The following is a 15,643-nucleotide window of genomic DNA, read 5'->3' as shown; positions in this document are numbered from 1 at the left end:
CACTGTACCCGAAGATACTGCCATATCGGGTCAATGCATAGGGCGACGGAAGCAAGCTTCGAAATCGGCCCCCGTTCTCAAAAATCCATTTAATATATGGTCCCCAGATAGGGGACGTATCAGATATTAAACTGATAAGAACAGATACTACACTTGATCTTAGCCAAAAGGCCGAGAAGCGATAACCGTGAAAGGGGCGGGCCCAACAAGGTCCCCTTCATGGGCACTATCACTGCTTGCTGTCAGGGAGGCTGCCAGACAATTTTCCATGCACACTCTGGGCTGGGGGGCAGTCAACCACCAGTACACACAGCAGAACCTAAACCCATACCATTATTGCTAAGCAGCAAGACAGGGGCCCATTGCACTCCCACGGGGCCTTTTTAAATGCAATCCATAACCCGGATTTGCCAGGAACCCTTCTTACTCCTCCTACTTGCATGTGACACTGGGCTTAGGATCTGCATAGGAAACACACACACAAGCACACACCTACCTTTGTTGCCTGCAGATGCCTCCTTGGCTGTCCCCAAACGGTATCAAACCAACACCCACGGGAAGCTGTAAGCATAGAGGACATGCCTGCACCCCATTGGACTTACCTGTGTGGGTTAAATCCGGGTTATTTGACAACCTATGGCGGTGATGGTTCTGCTCAGGCAGAGCAGTGCTGATGCTCCTCATAAAGCTGTCGCTGCTGTGAAGGTTCTAGGTGACATCACAAATCCCTTTGGTTACATACACAACAAAGCTGGGTTGTTGTTGTTTACACTCTGCAAGGCCTGTGGAAGTGAGTGACATCATAGCACTGTAGTTCTGAGGGTTCAAGATGGATGCAACAATCTCCTGTTGCTTCTATGAAGGCCGTAATAGACGACATCACCAAACAGCTCCATAGTCACATACACAGCAAAGGAGAGATGTTGTTTACACCTAGTGATGTCAGTGGTATTGAGTGACATCACAGCACAGTGCTAAGGCTCCTGGGCCTGGACACAGCAGCGGCTGCAATATCTCAACGGAGAATACGTTTATATCTATGTGTGTGTGTGCGCATATATATATATATATATATATATATATATATATATATATATATATTTCTCCGCCGAAATCACTTTTAAACCCATTTCCACCTTTTTTTCCCTTCTCTTCCTCTTACTTTTTTTTCACGTTTTTTTACGTTTTTCTCCTTTTCGCCTCTTTTCTGGGCGTATTATTCTTCTTTTTCTTCTTTTTTTTCGTCTAATGCATACCCCATCAGTGCAGCAATGCTTATTCAATACCGCCAGCAGATGGAGACACTGGGGGATAATTTTCTAAGGATTTATACTGATTTTTCCTGTCTGAATTTGTCGCACAGAAAGTTGCAGGCCAAATATGTGTGACATTTCTGCGACTTTAGCTTCTAGAGCATTTTTACAACATTATACATAGGTGCTGAATACATAAAAAGCGACTGTTCAGCGACAGACAAGTCGCATCGGCTGAAAGTAGGCCAGAATGTCAGTCCATGTTGGAGCAGGTTTAGATACAGTCTAAAGCATAGATCTCAAAGTCTGTGCACAGAATTTAGCAAGGGCCTCGCACCTTCTGATGCATCAGGTAGGTGCACAATAGCATAGCCTAACCCTCTGTACTTTGGTCTATATTGATGCGGGACATAGACAGCCAGCTGATGACCAATCCATTAGTGCAATGGATGGCTGGAAGCATTTGTCTTTGCCTTTGCAATACCACAGAAGCAATGCATGGTCAATGTACAGCAATGACACACCTGTGTGAACAGCCAGGAGACCCCCCCCCCCCCCCCATGTTATGTTACATAGTTACATAGTTAGTACGGTCGAAAAAAGACATATGTCCATCACGTTCAACCAGGGAATTAAGGGGTAGGGGTGTGGCGCGATATTGGGGAAGGGATGAGATTTTATATTTCTTCATAAGCATTAATCTTATTTTGTCAATTAGGAACATTCAGCACCCACCCGCTATCAAGGCAGCTGCCTATCATGTCATGCCCTACCTGCACAGGTGTGCTGGCTACTCAAATGATCCAATTAAGGAGGCCATTTAGTCAGCAGCAGCAGAAGTCCTGTGCCTGGACGCTCCAACAGGGGCCAGACACAAGCAGAAGCAGAAGCAGCAGAAGCAGCAGCAGCACCACCTTTTGTTTTTTGGCTGCAGCAGCAGCAAGGCCCACAGGGCTGGCTAGCTGGCTAGCCAGCAAGCAGGTAGCAATGAAAGTAGGAATCTTTCTTTTTAACCCTGTAAGGGGGTGGTGCACTGTACCCGAAGATACTGCCATATCGGGTCAATGCATAGGGCGACGGAAGCAAGCTTCGAAATCGGCCCCCGTTCTCAAAAATCCATTTAATATATGGTCCCCAGATAGGGGACGTATCAGATATTAAACTGATAAGAACAGATACTACACTTGATCTTAGCCAAAAGGCCGAGAAGCGATAACCGTGAAAGGGGCGGGCCCAACAAGGTCCCCTTCATGGGCACTATCACTGCTTGCTGTCAGGGAGGCTGCCAGACAATTTTCCATGCACACTCTGGGCTGGGGGGCAGTCAACCACCAGTACACACAGCAGAACCTAAACCCATACCATTATTGCTAAGCAGCAAGACAGGGGCCCATTGCACTCCCACGGGGCCTTTTTAAATGCAATCCATAACCCGGATTTGCCAGGAACCCTTCTTACTCCTCCTACTTGCATGTGACACTGGGCTTAGGATCTGCATAGGAAACACACACACAAGCACACACCTACCTTTGTTGCCTGCAGATGCCTCCTTGGCTGTCCCCAAACGGTATCAAACCAACACCCACGGGAAGCTGTAAGCATAGAGGACATGCCTGCACCCCATTGGACTTACCTGTGTGGGTTAAATCCGGGTTATTTGACAACCTATGGCGGTGATGGTTCTGCTCAGGCAGAGCAGTGCTGATGCTCCTCATAAAGCTGTCGCTGCTGTGAAGGTTCTAGGTGACATCACAAATCCCTTTGGTTACATACACAACAAAGCTGGGTTGTTGTTGTTTACACTCTGCAAGGCCTGTGGAAGTGAGTGACATCATAGCACTGTAGTTCTGAGGGTTCAAGATGGATGCAACAATCTCCTGTTGCTTCTATGAAGGCCGTAATAGACGACATCACCAAACAGCTCCATAGTCACATACACAGCAAAGGAGAGATGTTGTTTACACCTAGTGATGTCAGTGGTATTGAGTGACATCACAGCACAGTGCTAAGGCTCCTGGGCCTGGACACAGCAGCGGCTGCAATATCTCAACGGAGAATACGTTTATATCTATGTGTGTGTGTGCGCTATATATATATATATATATATATATATATATATATATATATATATATTTCTCCGCCGAAATCACTTTTAAACCCATTTCCACCTTTTTTTCCCTTCTCTTCCTCTTACTTTTTTTTCACGTTTTTTTACGTTTTTCTCCTTTTCGCCTCTTTTCTGGGCGTATTATTCTTCTTTTTCTTCTTTTTTTTCGTCTAATGCATACCCCATCAGTGCAGCAATGCTTATTCAATACCGCCAGCAGATGGAGACACTGGGGGATAATTTTCTAAGGATTTATACTGATTTTTCCTGTCTGAATTTGTCGCACAGAAAGTTGCAGGCCAAATATGTGTGACATTTCTGCGACTTTAGCTTCTAGAGCATTTTTACAACATTATACATAGGTGCTGAATACATAAAAAGCGACTGTTCAGCGACAGACAAGTCGCATCGGCTGAAAGTAGGCCAGAATGTCAGTCCATGTTGGAGCAGGTTTAGATACAGTCTAAAGCATAGATCTCAAAGTCTGTGCACAGAATTTAGCAAGGGCCTCGCACCTTCTGATGCATCAGGTAGGTGCACAATAGCATAGCCTAACCCTCTGTACTTTGGTCTATATTGATGCGGGACATAGACAGCCAGCTGATGACCAATCCATTAGTGCAATGGATGGCTGGAAGCATTTGTCTTTGCCTTTGCAATACCACAGAAGCAATGCATGGTCAATGTACAGCAATGACACACCTGTGTGAACAGCCAGGAGACCCCCCCCCCCCCCATGTTATGTTACATAGTTACATAGTTAGTACGGTCGAAAAAAGACATATGTCCATCACGTTCAACCAGGGAATTAAGGGGTAGGGGTGTGGCGCGATATTGGGGAAGGGATGAGATTTTATATTTCTTCATAAGCATTAATCTTATTTTGTCAATTAGGAACATTCAGCACCCACCCGCTATCAAGGCAGCTGCCTATCATGTCATGCCCTACCTGCACAGGTGTGCTGGCTACTCAAATGATCCAATTAAGGAGGCCATTTAGTCAGCAGCAGCAGAAGTCCTGTGCCTGGACGCTCCAACAGGGGCCAGACACAAGCAGAAGCAGAAGCAGCAGAAGCAGCAGCAGCACCACCTTTTGTTTTTTGGCTGCAGCAGCAGCAAGGCCCACAGGGCTGGCTAGCTGGCTAGCCAGCAAGCAGGTAGCAATGAAAGTAGGAATCTTTCTTTTTAACCCTGTAAGGGGGTGGTGCACTGTACCCGAAGATACTGCCATATCGGGTCAATGCATAGGGCGACGGAAGCAAGCTTCGAAATCGGCCCCCGTTCTCAAAAATCCATTTAATATATGGTCCCCAGATAGGGGACGTATCAGATATTAAACTGATAAGAACAGATACTACACTTGATCTTAGCCAAAAGGCCGAGAAGCGATAACCGTGAAAGGGGCGGGCCCAACAAGGTCCCCTTCATGGGCACTATCACTGCTTGCTGTCAGGGAGGCTGCCAGACAATTTTCCATGCACACTCTGGGCTGGGGGGCAGTCAACCACCAGTACACACAGCAGAACCTAAACCCATACCATTATTGCTAAGCAGCAAGACAGGGGCCCATTGCACTCCCACGGGGCCTTTTTAAATGCAATCCATAACCCGGATTTGCCAGGAACCCTTCTTACTCCTCCTACTTGCATGTGACACTGGGCTTAGGATCTGCATAGGAAACACACACACAAGCACACACCTACCTTTGTTGCCTGCAGATGCCTCCTTGGCTGTCCCCAAACGGTATCAAACCAACACCCACGGGAAGCTGTAAGCATAGAGGACATGCCTGCACCCCATTGGACTTACCTGTGTGGGTTAAATCCGGGTTATTTGACAACCTATGGCGGTGATGGTTCTGCTCAGGCAGAGCAGTGCTGATGCTCCTCATAAAGCTGTCGCTGCTGTGAAGGTTCTAGGTGACATCACAAATCCCTTTGGTTACATACACAACAAAGCTGGGTTGTTGTTGTTTACACTCTGCAAGGCCTGTGGAAGTGAGTGACATCATAGCACTGTAGTTCTGAGGGTTCAAGATGGATGCAACAATCTCCTGTTGCTTCTATGAAGGCCGTAATAGACGACATCACCAAACAGCTCCATAGTCACATACACAGCAAAGGAGAGATGTTGTTTACACCTAGTGATGTCAGTGGTATTGAGTGACATCACAGCACAGTGCTAAGGCTCCTGGGCCTGGACACAGCAGCGGCTGCAATATCTCAACGGAGAATACGTTTATATCTATGTGTGTGTGTGCGCATATATATATATATATATATATATATATATATATATATATATATATTTCTCCGCCGAAATCACTTTTAAACCCATTTCCACCTTTTTTTCCCTTCTCTTCCTCTTACTTTTTTTTCACGTTTTTTTACGTTTTTCTCCTTTTCGCCTCTTTTCTGGGCGTATTATTCTTCTTTTTCTTCTTTTTTTTCGTCTAATGCATACCCCATCAGTGCAGCAATGCTTATTCAATACCGCCAGCAGATGGAGACACTGGGGGATAATTTTCTAAGGATTTATACTGATTTTTCCTGTCTGAATTTGTCGCACAGAAAGTTGCAGGCCAAATATGTGTGACATTTCTGCGACTTTAGCTTCTAGAGCATTTTTACAACATTATACATAGGTGCTGAATACATAAAAAGCGACTGTTCAGCGACAGACAAGTCGCATCGGCTGAAAGTAGGCCAGAATGTCAGTCCATGTTGGAGCAGGTTTAGATACAGTCTAAAGCATAGATCTCAAAGTCTGTGCACAGAATTTAGCAAGGGCCTCGCACCTTCTGATGCATCAGGTAGGTGCACAATAGCATAGCCTAACCCTCTGTACTTTGGTCTATATTGATGCGGGACATAGACAGCCAGCTGATGACCAATCCATTAGTGCAATGGATGGCTGGAAGCATTTGTCTTTGCCTTTGCAATACCACAGAAGCAATGCATGGTCAATGTACAGCAATGACACACCTGTGTGAACAGCCAGGAGACCCCCCCCCCCCCCATGTTATGTTACATAGTTACATAGTTAGTACGGTCGAAAAAAGACATATGTCCATCACGTTCAACCAGGGAATTAAGGGGTAGGGGTGTGGCGCGATATTGGGGAAGGGATGAGATTTTATATTTCTTCATAAGCATTAATCTTATTTTGTCAATTAGGAACATTCAGCACCCACCCGCTATCAAGGCAGCTGCCTATCATGTCATGCCCTACCTGCACAGGTGTGCTGGCTACTCAAATGATCCAATTAAGGAGGCCATTTAGTCAGCAGCAGCAGAAGTCCTGTGCCTGGACGCTCCAACAGGGGCCAGACACAAGCAGAAGCAGAAGCAGCAGAAGCAGCAGCAGCACCACCTTTTGTTTTTTGGCTGCAGCAGCAGCAAGGCCCACAGGGCTGGCTAGCTGGCTAGCCAGCAAGCAGGTAGCAATGAAAGTAGGAATCTTTCTTTTTAACCCTGTAAGGGGGTGGTGCACTGTACCCGAAGATACTGCCATATCGGGTCAATGCATAGGGCGACGGAAGCAAGCTTCGAAATCGGCCCCCGTTCTCAAAAATCCATTTAATATATGGTCCCCAGATAGGGGACGTATCAGATATTAAACTGATAAGAACAGATACTACACTTGATCTTAGCCAAAAGGCCGAGAAGCGATAACCGTGAAAGGGGCGGGCCCAACAAGGTCCCCTTCATGGGCACTATCACTGCTTGCTGTCAGGGAGGCTGCCAGACAATTTTCCATGCACACTCTGGGCTGGGGGGCAGTCAACCACCAGTACACACAGCAGAACCTAAACCCATACCATTATTGCTAAGCAGCAAGACAGGGGCCCATTGCACTCCCACGGGGCCTTTTTAAATGCAATCCATAACCCGGATTTGCCAGGAACCCTTCTTACTCCTCCTACTTGCATGTGACACTGGGCTTAGGATCTGCATAGGAAACACACACACAAGCACACACCTACCTTTGTTGCCTGCAGATGCCTCCTTGGCTGTCCCCAAACGGTATCAAACCAACACCCACGGGAAGCTGTAAGCATAGAGGACATGCCTGCACCCCATTGGACTTACCTGTGTGGGTTAAATCCGGGTTATTTGACAACCTATGGCGGTGATGGTTCTGCTCAGGCAGAGCAGTGCTGATGCTCCTCATAAAGCTGTCGCTGCTGTGAAGGTTCTAGGTGACATCACAAATCCCTTTGGTTACATACACAACAAAGCTGGGTTGTTGTTGTTTACACTCTGCAAGGCCTGTGGAAGTGAGTGACATCATAGCACTGTAGTTCTGAGGGTTCAAGATGGATGCAACAATCTCCTGTTGCTTCTATGAAGGCCGTAATAGACGACATCACCAAACAGCTCCATAGTCACATACACAGCAAAGGAGAGATGTTGTTTACACCTAGTGATGTCAGTGGTATTGAGTGACATCACAGCACAGTGCTAAGGCTCCTGGGCCTGGACACAGCAGCGGCTGCAATATCTCAACGGAGAATACGTTTATATCTATGTGTGTGTGTGCGCATATATATATATATATATATATATATATATATATATATATATATATTCTCCGCCGAAATCACTTTTAAACCCATTTCCACCTTTTTTTCCCTTCTCTTCCTCTTACTTTTTTTTCACGTTTTTTTACGTTTTTCTCCTTTTCGCCTCTTTTCTGGGCGTATTATTCTTCTTTTTCTTCTTTTTTTTCGTCTAATGCATACCCCATCAGTGCAGCAATGCTTATTCAATACCGCCAGCAGATGGAGACACTGGGGGATAATTTTCTAAGGATTTATACTGATTTTTCCTGTCTGAATTTGTCGCACAGAAAGTTGCAGGCCAAATATGTGTGACATTTCTGCGACTTTAGCTTCTAGAGCATTTTTACAACATTATACATAGGTGCTGAATACATAAAAAGCGACTGTTCAGCGACAGACAAGTCGCATCGGCTGAAAGTAGGCCAGAATGTCAGTCCATGTTGGAGCAGGTTTAGATACAGTCTAAAGCATAGATCTCAAAGTCTGTGCACAGAATTTAGCAAGGGCCTCGCACCTTCTGATGCATCAGGTAGGTGCACAATAGCATAGCCTAACCCTCTGTACTTTGGTCTATATTGATGCGGGACATAGACAGCCAGCTGATGACCAATCCATTAGTGCAATGGATGGCTGGAAGCATTTGTCTTTGCCTTTGCAATACCACAGAAGCAATGCATGGTCAATGTACAGCAATGACACACCTGTGTGAACAGCCAGGAGACCCCCCCCCCCCATGTTATGTTACATAGTTACATAGTTAGTACGGTCGAAAAAAGACATATGTCCATCACGTTCAACCAGGGAATTAAGGGGTAGGGGTGTGGCGCGATATTGGGGAAGGGATGAGATTTTATATTTCTTCATAAGCATTAATCTTATTTTGTCAATTAGGAACATTCAGCACCCACCCGCTATCAAGGCAGCTGCCTATCATGTCATGCCCTACCTGCACAGGTGTGCTGGCTACTCAAATGATCCAATTAAGGAGGCCATTTAGTCAGCAGCAGCAGAAGTCCTGTGCCTGGACGCTCCAACAGGGGCCAGACACAAGCAGAAGCAGAAGCAGCAGAAGCAGCAGCAGCACCACCTTTTGTTTTTTGGCTGCAGCAGCAGCAAGGCCCACAGGGCTGGCTAGCTGGCTAGCCAGCAAGCAGGTAGCAATGAAAGTAGGAATCTTTCTTTTTAACCCTGTAAGGGGGTGGTGCACTGTACCCGAAGATACTGCCATATCGGGTCAATGCATAGGGCGACGGAAGCAAGCTTCGAAATCGGCCCCCGTTCTCAAAAATCCATTTAATATATGGTCCCCAGATAGGGGACGTATCAGATATTAAACTGATAAGAACAGATACTACACTTGATCTTAGCCAAAAGGCCGAGAAGCGATAACCGTGAAAGGGGCGGGCCCAACAAGGTCCCCTTCATGGGCACTATCACTGCTTGCTGTCAGGGAGGCTGCCAGACAATTTTCCATGCACACTCTGGGCTGGGGGGCAGTCAACCACCAGTACACACAGCAGAACCTAAACCCATACCATTATTGCTAAGCAGCAAGACAGGGGCCCATTGCACTCCCACGGGGCCTTTTTAAATGCAATCCATAACCCGGATTTGCCAGGAACCCTTCTTACTCCTCCTACTTGCATGTGACACTGGGCTTAGGATCTGCATAGGAAACACACACACAAGCACACACCTACCTTTGTTGCCTGCAGATGCCTCCTTGGCTGTCCCCAAACGGTATCAAACCAACACCCACGGGAAGCTGTAAGCATAGAGGACATGCCTGCACCCCATTGGACTTACCTGTGTGGGTTAAATCCGGGTTATTTGACAACCTATGGCGGTGATGGTTCTGCTCAGGCAGAGCAGTGCTGATGCTCCTCATAAAGCTGTCGCTGCTGTGAAGGTTCTAGGTGACATCACAAATCCCTTTGGTTACATACACAACAAAGCTGGGTTGTTGTTGTTTACACTCTGCAAGGCCTGTGGAAGTGAGTGACATCATAGCACTGTAGTTCTGAGGGTTCAAGATGGATGCAACAATCTCCTGTTGCTTCTATGAAGGCCGTAATAGACGACATCACCAAACAGCTCCATAGTCACATACACAGCAAAGGAGAGATGTTGTTTACACCTAGTGATGTCAGTGGTATTGAGTGACATCACAGCACAGTGCTAAGGCTCCTGGGCCTGGACACAGCAGCGGCTGCAATATCTCAACGGAGAATACGTTTATATCTATGTGTGTGTGTGCGCATATATATATATATATATATATATATATATATATATATATATATTCTCCGCCGAAATCACTTTTAAACCCATTTCCACCTTTTTTTCCCTTCTCTTCCTCTTACTTTTTTTTCACGTTTTTTTACGTTTTTCTCCTTTTCGCCTCTTTTCTGGGCGTATTATTCTTCTTTTTCTTCTTTTTTTTCGTCTAATGCATACCCCATCAGTGCAGCAATGCTTATTCAATACCGCCAGCAGATGGAGACACTGGGGGATAATTTTCTAAGGATTTATACTGATTTTTCCTGTCTGAATTTGTCGCACAGAAAGTTGCAGGCCAAATATGTGTGACATTTCTGCGACTTTAGCTTCTAGAGCATTTTTACAACATTATACATAGGTGCTGAATACATAAAAAGCGACTGTTCAGCGACAGACAAGTCGCATCGGCTGAAAGTAGGCCAGAATGTCAGTCCATGTTGGAGCAGGTTTAGATACAGTCTAAAGCATAGATCTCAAAGTCTGTGCACAGAATTTAGCAAGGGCCTCGCACCTTCTGATGCATCAGGTAGGTGCACAATAGCATAGCCTAACCCTCTGTACTTTGGTCTATATTGATGCGGGACATAGACAGCCAGCTGATGACCAATCCATTAGTGCAATGGATGGCTGGAAGCATTTGTCTTTGCCTTTGCAATACCACAGAAGCAATGCATGGTCAATGTACAGCAATGACACACCTGTGTGAACAGCCAGGAGACCCCCCCCCCCATGTTATGTTACATAGTTACATAGTTAGTACGGTCGAAAAAAGACATATGTCCATCACGTTCAACCAGGGAATTAAGGGGTAGGGGTGTGGCGCGATATTGGGGAAGGGATGAGATTTTATATTTCTTCATAAGCATTAATCTTATTTTGTCAATTAGGAACATTCAGCACCCACCCGCTATCAAGGCAGCTGCCTATCATGTCATGCCCTACCTGCACAGGTGTGCTGGCTACTCAAATGATCCAATTAAGGAGGCCATTTAGTCAGCAGCAGCAGAAGTCCTGTGCCTGGACGCTCCAACAGGGGCCAGACACAAGCAGAAGCAGAAGCAGCAGAAGCAGCAGCAGCACCACCTTTTGTTTTTTGGCTGCAGCAGCAGCAAGGCCCACAGGGCTGGCTAGCTGGCTAGCCAGCAAGCAGGTAGCAATGAAAGTAGGAATCTTTCTTTTTAACCCTGTAAGGGGGTGGTGCACTGTACCCGAAGATACTGCCATATCGGGTCAATGCATAGGGCGACGGAAGCAAGCTTCGAAATCGGCCCCCGTTCTCAAAAATCCATTTAATATATGGTCCCCAGATAGGGGACGTATCAGATATTAAACTGATAAGAACAGATACTACACTTGATCTTAGCCAAAAGGCCGAGAAGCGATAACCGTGAAAGGGGCGGGCCCAACAAGGTCCCCTTCATGGGCACTATCACTGCTTGCTGTCAGGGAGGCTGCCAGACAATTTTCCATGCACACTCTGGGCTGGGGGGCAGTCAACCACCAGTACACACAGCAGAACCTAAACCCATACCATTATTGCTAAGCAGCAAGACAGGGGCCCATTGCACTCCCACGGGGCCTTTTTAAATGCAATCCATAACCCGGATTTGCCAGGAACCCTTCTTACTCCTCCTACTTGCATGTGACACTGGGCTTAGGATCTGCATAGGAAACACACACACAAGCACACACCTACCTTTGTTGCCTGCAGATGCCTCCTTGGCTGTCCCCAAACGGTATCAAACCAACACCCACGGGAAGCTGTAAGCATAGAGGACATGCCTGCACCCCATTGGACTTACCTGTGTGGGTTAAATCCGGGTTATTTGACAACCTATGGCGGTGATGGTTCTGCTCAGGCAGAGCAGTGCTGATGCTCCTCATAAAGCTGTCGCTGCTGTGAAGGTTCTAGGTGACATCACAAATCCCTTTGGTTACATACACAACAAAGCTGGGTTGTTGTTGTTTACACTCTGCAAGGCCTGTGGAAGTGAGTGACATCATAGCACTGTAGTTCTGAGGGTTCAAGATGGATGCAACAATCTCCTGTTGCTTCTATGAAGGCCGTAATAGACGACATCACCAAACAGCTCCATAGTCACATACACAGCAAAGGAGAGATGTTGTTTACACCTAGTGATGTCAGTGGTATTGAGTGACATCACAGCACAGTGCTAAGGCTCCTGGGCCTGGACACAGCAGCGGCTGCAATATCTCAACGGAGAATACGTTTATATCTATGTGTGTGTGTGCGCATATATATATATATATATATATATATATATATATATATATATATATTTCTCCGCCGAAATCACTTTTAAACCCATTTCCACCTTTTTTTCCCTTCTCTTCCTCTTACTTTTTTTTCACGTTTTTTTACGTTTTTCTCCTTTTCGCCTCTTTTCTGGGCGTATTATTCTTCTTTTTCTTCTTTTTTTTCGTCTAATGCATACCCCATCAGTGCAGCAATGCTTATTCAATACCGCCAGCAGATGGAGACACTGGGGGATAATTTTCTAAGGATTTATACTGATTTTTCCTGTCTGAATTTGTCGCACAGAAAGTTGCAGGCCAAATATGTGTGACATTTCTGCGACTTTAGCTTCTAGAGCATTTTTACAACATTATACATAGGTGCTGAATACATAAAAAGCGACTGTTCAGCGACAGACAAGTCGCATCGGCTGAAAGTAGGCCAGAATGTCAGTCCATGTTGGAGCAGGTTTAGATACAGTCTAAAGCATAGATCTCAAAGTCTGTGCACAGAATTTAGCAAGGGCCTCGCACCTTCTGATGCATCAGGTAGGTGCACAATAGCATAGCCTAACCCTCTGTACTTTGGTCTATATTGATGCGGGACATAGACAGCCAGCTGATGACCAATCCATTAGTGCAATGGATGGCTGGAAGCATTTGTCTTTGCCTTTGCAATACCACAGAAGCAATGCATGGTCAATGTACAGCAATGACACACCTGTGTGAACAGCCAGGAGACCCCCCCCCCCATGTTATGTTACATAGTTACATAGTTAGTACGGTCGAAAAAAGACATATGTCCATCACGTTCAACCAGGGAATTAAGGGGTAGGGGTGTGGCGCGATATTGGGGAAGGGATGAGATTTTATATTTCTTCATAAGCATTAATCTTATTTTGTCAATTAGGAACATTCAGCACCCACCCGCTATCAAGGCAGCTGCCTATCATGTCATGCCCTACCTGCACAGGTGTGCTGGCTACTCAAATGATCCAATTAAGGAGGCCATTTAGTCAGCAGCAGCAGAAGTCCTGTGCCTGGACGCTCCAACAGGGGCCAGACACAAGCAGAAGCAGAAGCAGCAGAAGCAGCAGCAGCACCACCTTTTGTTTTTTGGCTGCAGCAGCAGCAAGGCCCACAGGGCTGGCTAGCTGGCTAGCCAGCAAGCAGGTAGCAATGAAAGTAGGAATCTTTCTTTTTAACCCTGTAAGGGGGTGGTGCACTGTACCCGAAGATACTGCCATATCGGGTCAATGCATAGGGCGACGGAAGCAAGCTTCGAAATCGGCCCCCGTTCTCAAAAATCCATTTAATATATGGTCCCCAGATAGGGGACGTATCAGATATTAAACTGATAAGAACAGATACTACACTTGATCTTAGCCAAAAGGCCGAGAAGCGATAACCGTGAAAGGGGCGGGCCCAACAAGGTCCCCTTCATGGGCACTATCACTGCTTGCTGTCAGGGAGGCTGCCAGACAATTTTCCATGCACACTCTGGGCTGGGGGGCAGTCAACCACCAGTACACACAGCAGAACCTAAACCCATACCATTATTGCTAAGCAGCAAGACAGGGGCCCATTGCACTCCCACGGGGCCTTTTTAAATGCAATCCATAACCCGGATTTGCCAGGAACCCTTCTTACTCCTCCTACTTGCATGTGACACTGGGCTTAGGATCTGCATAGGAAACACACACACAAGCACACACCTACCTTTGTTGCCTGCAGATGCCTCCTTGGCTGTCCCCAAACGGTATCAAACCAACACCCACGGGAAGCTGTAAGCATAGAGGACATGCCTGCACCCCATTGGACTTACCTGTGTGGGTTAAATCCGGGTTATTTGACAACCTATGGCGGTGATGGTTCTGCTCAGGCAGAGCAGTGCTGATGCTCCTCATAAAGCTGTCGCTGCTGTGAAGGTTCTAGGTGACATCACAAATCCCTTTGGTTACATACACAACAAAGCTGGGTTGTTGTTGTTTACACTCTGCAAGGCCTGTGGAAGTGAGTGACATCATAGCACTGTAGTTCTGAGGGTTCAAGATGGATGCAACAATCTCCTGTTGCTTCTATGAAGGCCGTAATAGACGACATCACCAAACAGCTCCATAGTCACATACACAGCAAAGGAGAGATGTTGTTTACACCTAGTGATGTCAGTGGTATTGAGTGACATCACAGCACAGTGCTAAGGCTCCTGGGCCTGGACACAGCAGCGGCTGCAATATCTCAACGGAGAATACGTTTATATCTATGTGTGTGTGTGCGCATATATATATATATATATATATATATATATATATATATATATATATATTTCTCCGCCGAAATCACTTTTAAACCCATTTCCACCTTTTTTTCCCTTCTCTTCCTCTTACTTTTTTTTCACGTTTTTTTACGTTTTTCTCCTTTTCGCCTCTTTTCTGGGCGTATTATTCTTCTTTTTCTTCTTTTTTTTCGTCTAATGCATACCCCATCAGTGCAGCAATGCTTATTCAATACCGCCAGCAGATGGAGACACTGGGGGATAATTTTCTAAGGATTTATACTGATTTTTCCTGTCTGAATTTGTCGCACAGAAAGTTGCAGGCCAAATATGTGTGACATTTCTGCGACTTTAGCTTCTAGAGCATTTTTACAACATTATACATAGGTGCTGAATACATAAAAAGCGACTGTTCAGCGACAGACAAGTCGCATCGGCTGAAAGTAGGCCAGAATGTCAGTCCATGTTGGAGCAGGTTTAGATACAGTCTAAAGCATAGATCTCAAAGTCTGTGCACAGAATTTAGCAAGGGCCTCGCACCTTCTGATGCATCAGGTAGGTGCACAATAGCATAGCCTAACCCTCTGTACTTTGGTCTATATTGATGCGGGACATAGACAGCCAGCTGATGACCAATCCATTAGTGCAATGGATGGCTGGAAGCATTTGTCTTTGCCTTTGCAATACCACAGAAGCAATGCATGGTCAATGTACAGCAATGACACACCTGTGTGAACAGCCAGGAGACCCCCCCCCCCATGTTATGTTACATAGTTACATAGTTAGTACGGTCGAAAAAAGACATATGTCCATCACGTTCAACCAGGGAATTAAGGGGTAGGGGTGTGGCGCGATATTGGGGAAGGGATGAGATTTTATATTTCTTCATAAGCATTAATCTTATTTTG

The 15,643-nt window shown here is 46.0% G+C and overlaps 7 non-coding genes across 7 annotated transcripts; all 7 read right to left on the bottom strand.

Moving 5' to 3' along the window:
* Positions 1-183, bottom strand: LOC130321235 (U2 spliceosomal RNA; the record flags this gene model as incomplete). Its single annotated transcript, XR_008866994.1, has 1 exon — positions 1-183. It is a non-coding gene; the product is annotated as a U2 spliceosomal RNA (small nuclear RNA).
* Positions 184-2,276: 2,093 nt separating this feature from the next.
* On the bottom strand, positions 2,277-2,467 carry LOC130321232 (U2 spliceosomal RNA). Its single transcript, XR_008866991.1, has one exon. It is a non-coding gene; the product is annotated as a U2 spliceosomal RNA (small nuclear RNA).
* A 2,092-nt stretch (positions 2,468-4,559) lies between these two features.
* On the bottom strand, positions 4,560-4,750 carry LOC130321229 (U2 spliceosomal RNA). Its single transcript, XR_008866989.1, has one exon. It is a non-coding gene; the product is annotated as a U2 spliceosomal RNA (small nuclear RNA).
* Positions 4,751-6,841: 2,091 nt separating this feature from the next.
* On the bottom strand, positions 6,842-7,032 carry LOC130321228 (U2 spliceosomal RNA). Its single transcript, XR_008866988.1, has one exon. It is a non-coding gene; the product is annotated as a U2 spliceosomal RNA (small nuclear RNA).
* A 2,088-nt stretch (positions 7,033-9,120) lies between these two features.
* On the bottom strand, positions 9,121-9,311 carry LOC130321227 (U2 spliceosomal RNA). Its single transcript, XR_008866987.1, has one exon. It is a non-coding gene; the product is annotated as a U2 spliceosomal RNA (small nuclear RNA).
* A 2,085-nt stretch (positions 9,312-11,396) lies between these two features.
* Positions 11,397-11,587, bottom strand: LOC130321226 (U2 spliceosomal RNA). The gene has a single exon (XR_008866986.1). It is a non-coding gene; the product is annotated as a U2 spliceosomal RNA (small nuclear RNA).
* A 2,088-nt stretch (positions 11,588-13,675) lies between these two features.
* LOC130321225 (U2 spliceosomal RNA) lies at positions 13,676-13,866 on the bottom strand. The gene has a single exon (XR_008866985.1). It is a non-coding gene; the product is annotated as a U2 spliceosomal RNA (small nuclear RNA).
* Positions 13,867-15,643: the final 1,777 nt, after the last annotated feature.

Source organism: Hyla sarda, unplaced genomic scaffold (assembly GCF_029499605.1).
Source record: "Hyla sarda isolate aHylSar1 unplaced genomic scaffold, aHylSar1.hap1 scaffold_2236, whole genome shotgun sequence".
NCBI lineage: Eukaryota > Metazoa > Chordata > Amphibia > Anura > Hylidae > Hyla > Hyla sarda.
The sequence above is the reverse complement of the archived record's forward strand: the minus strand, read 5'-3'. Positions and strand labels throughout refer to the sequence as shown.